Below are 4,356 nucleotides of genomic sequence, written 5' to 3' on the forward strand. Positions count from 1 at the left end.
CAGTGATACCAACAACAATCAAGACTTAATTACAACAAGGCTGTACACACAGTCCACAAAGGGGTGCACCAAGAGTGTCCACCTCAGGTTAACTGGGGAGGCAGACCCACTGGGCCCTATTGGAAACCTAGCACACAAATCTACCTTACCAACTCAGGGAAGCAGTGAAAATGCGGCATCAAAGAATCAAATCACAAACGAAAGAAATGGAGGAAAACAAATGACTGGACATAGAATTCAAAACCACGGTTATAAGGCTTTTTAAGAATATCCTAGAAAAGGCCGATAAATATAACGAGACCCTCGAAGATATGAAAAAGGACCAACTAGAAATTAAACATACACTGACTGAAATAAAAAATATTATACAGAGACCCAAAAACAGACAAGAGGAACACAAAAATCAAGTCAAAGAATTGAAATACAAAGAAGCAAAAAACACTCAACCGAAAAAGCAAAAAGAAAAAAAAAAAATCCAAAAAGTTGAAGATAGTGTAAGAAGACTCTGGGACAACTTCAAGCGTACCAACATCAGAATTATGGGGGTGCCAGAAGAAGAGAGAGAGCAAGATACTGAAAACCTATTTGAAGAAATAATGACCAAAAACTTCCCCCACCTGGTGAAAGAAATAGACTTAAAGTCCAGGAAGTGCACAGAACCCCAAACAAAAGGAATCCAAAGAGGACCACACCAAGACACATCATAATTAAAATGCCAAGAGCAAAAGACAAAGAATATTAAAAGCAGCAAGAGAAAAACAGTCAGTTACCTACAAGGGAGCACCCATACGACTGTCAGCTGATTTCTCAACAGAAACTATGCAGGCCAGACGGGAGTGGCAAGAAATTTTCAATGTGATGAATAGCAAGAACCTACAACCAAGATTACTCTACCCAGCAAAGCTATCATTCAGAATGGAAGGTCAGATAAAGAGCTTCACAGATAAGAAAAAGCTAAAGGAGTTCATCACCACCAAACCAGTATTATATGAAATGCTGAAAGGTATTCTTAAAGAAGAGGAAGAAGAAAAAAGTAAAGATAAAAATTATGAACAACAAATACATATCTATCAACAAGTGAACCTAAAAATCAAGTGAATTAAAAACCTGAGGAACAGAATAATCTGGTGAATATAATAGAATCAGGGGCATAGAAAGGGAGTGGACTGATAATTCTCAGGGGGAAAGGGGTATGGGGGGTTCATGAAGAGACTGGACAAAAATCATACACCTATGGATGAGGACAGTGGGGGGGAGGTAAGGGCAGAAGGTGGGGTGGGAACTGGGTGGAGGGGAGCTATGGAGGGAAAAAGGAGAAATAATTGTAATAATCTGAATAAAGATTTATTTAAAAAAATAATAAAGTAAGTGGGTTTAGAAAGCAGGTCCTTCACTTAAATGCTTTTACCTTTTGGTTTTCTGCTGTAGTGTTTTTACTCTTTACCTTTCTCACCTGTTAATCACACGAACTCACTCTTCCTCTGGGCCCAGCAGCAGGTCTGTGCACCACTTTGACCACCTGGCGGCTCTCCTTTTATGTTCTAAGAACTGGAGGCCTCTCCATTCTTTCCAATGTCTAGATGTCTCTTGTCAAATTTGGTTCATAATGTTTCCTTATTGATTGTGAATAATAAGCAGGAAGGCTCTGTGAACACTCTTTTTTTTAAAAAAAAAAATATATTGATTTTTTACAGAGAGGAAGGGAGAGGGATAGAGAGTTAGAAACATCAATGAGAGAGAAACATCGATCAGCTGCCTCCTGCACACACCCTTCTGGGGATGTGCCCGCAACCAAGGTACATGCCCTTGACCGGAATCGAACCTGGGACCCTTCAATCCACAGGCTGACGCTCTATCCACTGAGCCAGACCAGTTTCGGCTCTGTGAACACTCTTTACATTAGAAGATTCCAGTGCTTTTTATTGGTTGAGAAGGTTTGGCTAGGAGACGGAACGTCTACAGGTTACCCCTTTGCTCCAGAACAGGATAAATACCATAGCCGGAATTTAACAAATACGATTTTCTTATGACTTCACTTTATTCTTGCAATGAAACATAATTTACAGTTCCTAAGACATTGAAAGAAGTGTCTAATCCAGAGTTGTTAGAATATTTTCATAGAGCACTAGCATTTGCCAGGATTCTATCAAAGTTTAGCAGAGCTCTATGAAGGAATTTCATAAGCAAACTTAGGTTTTAGATTTTTTAAATCATTATTGACTTTGGCTTTCTTGATATTTAATTTTTGAGAAAACTATTTCTGATTTTGTCTCCTTATTTTCTCTTCTCTGATTATTTTCCACCTTAAAAAATTACATTCTTATCAATATTCAGAATTGTTTAACAGCCTTCAGTATTACTCCGTCTATAATAAGGGGGAAAAGGAAGCATTTTTCTATTGCTAGAAAGCTTTTGTGTTCTTTAAGTTTCCATTAAGATGCCTTCAGATGCTGCCAGTTCTCCAATTATCAGAAGTTATTTGGAAATTTTAGGTGGTAAATGCATCTACTGATATTTCTTTTATGAAAGATGAAAATAAAATAGTGAGGGAAGCCAAAACCGGTTTGGCTCAGTGGATGGAGCGTCGGCCTGCGGACTCAAGGGTCCCAGGTTCGATTCCGGTCAAGGGCATGTACCTTAGTTGCGGGCACATCCCCAGTAGGGGGCGTGCAAGAGGCAGCTGATCGATGTTTCTCTCTCATCGATGTTTCTAACTCTCTATCCCTCCTCTCCCTTCCGCTCTGTAAAAAATCAATAAAATATATTTAAAAAATAATAATAATAATAAAAAAATAAAATAGTGAGGGAAGAATGAGACATTTTGATAAGCCAAAATACCCCCAAAATGATCAGGGGAGTTTTGAACTAGCATAGATCATCTCTGACTCAAATGTGACTTCAGGTTACCTATTTTAGAAGTGTTGAATAATTTTCTTTTCATTTTTATAAATATATTTTTATTGATTTCAGAGAGGAAGGAAGAGGGAGACAGAGATAGAAACATCAATGATGAGAGAGAATCATTGATCGGCTACCTCCTGCATGCCCCCTATTAGGGATTGAACCTGCAACCCAGGCATGTGCCCTGACCAAGAATCGAACAGTGGCCCCCTGGTTCATGGGTTGACGCTCAACCACTGAGCCATGCCAACCTGGCGAATATTGAATAATTTTCAATATTATTTTGGGGTTGTTGTTTTTTTTACGTAAAACTGAGCCACTATTTTCTTATGTTCTTAAAAGAGAATTTATTTTCCCCATTTTCCAAAAGCAGTGGATTTGAAGGCTGTTTCTACTGTAACACACAAAATCAGAACTTCCATGTGATTTAAAACAGGACCTCTTTTTTTTTTTTTTAAATATATTTTATTGATTTTTTACAGAGAGGAAGGGAGAGGAATAGAGAGTTAGAAACATCGATGAGAGAGAAACATCGATCAGCTGCCTCCTGCACACCTCCTACTGGGGATGTGCCCGCAACCAAGGTACATGCCCTTGACCAGAATCGAACCTGGGACCTTTCAGTCCACAGGCCAACGTTCTATCCACTGAGCCAAACTGGTTAGGGCAAAAACAGGACCTCTTTTAGCAGCATCAAGAATGCTATCCTCCCATAGACTGTATAGGCAAAAACCAAAAAGGGCAGTAATTTACATTTGACCTATGGAGGGTGGGATGAGAAGTACCATCCTTTCAAAGAGATTTACTCAAAATTATTTTATTTTCCTCAGCTCAAAACTGATTTGAAAGATTAAAATAAGAAATCGGAACCAGGATTGCTTTAATTCACAGTTTGACTAAAATTCTGGAAATAGCCTCTCTCAAGGTGTGTAGAATCTCAGTAAATCATGCTCTGTCTAGAGATCTTCCTCTTAATTGCTTTTTATTTTCTACATACAAAAGGAGAATACTTTAATCCCTACTCTCTAGGAAAGGAATAAAAACCATGATGAGCCTAGAGCTCAATGTAGCCAGCCAGCAGGGTTTTGTTTGGCCTGCAAGTATTTGTGATTTGCTGTTATTTGAATATCTTTTAGGTGGGACCTGCATTCTCTCCAAACCCAGCAATTCCCATCTTTTACCCAATAAGATTTACCCATTTCTATTACCTTCCTAATAGGTCAGCTTCTGGGTTGTTCCCCCTGTTTCAGGAAATTCCATCTTAGCCATAACATGGATCTAGGACTTAGAGAAAATGCTTGGCATATGGGAATAAACTTGAGTGGAGAGGCAGCCTTGGCTAAAACTGTGGAGTAAGTCAGTTTGCTTGCTTCCTCCTTGTGTGAGCACTTCTTTTCCTCCATAGAAAAGTCACTGCTGTCTTATTTTTCCATTCCTTCCCCAGCTCCCATTGAA

The sequence above is a fragment of the Plecotus auritus genome, assembly GCF_963455305.1.
Source record: "Plecotus auritus genome assembly, chromosome: 5".
Taxonomy (NCBI): domain Eukaryota; kingdom Metazoa; phylum Chordata; class Mammalia; order Chiroptera; family Vespertilionidae; genus Plecotus; species Plecotus auritus.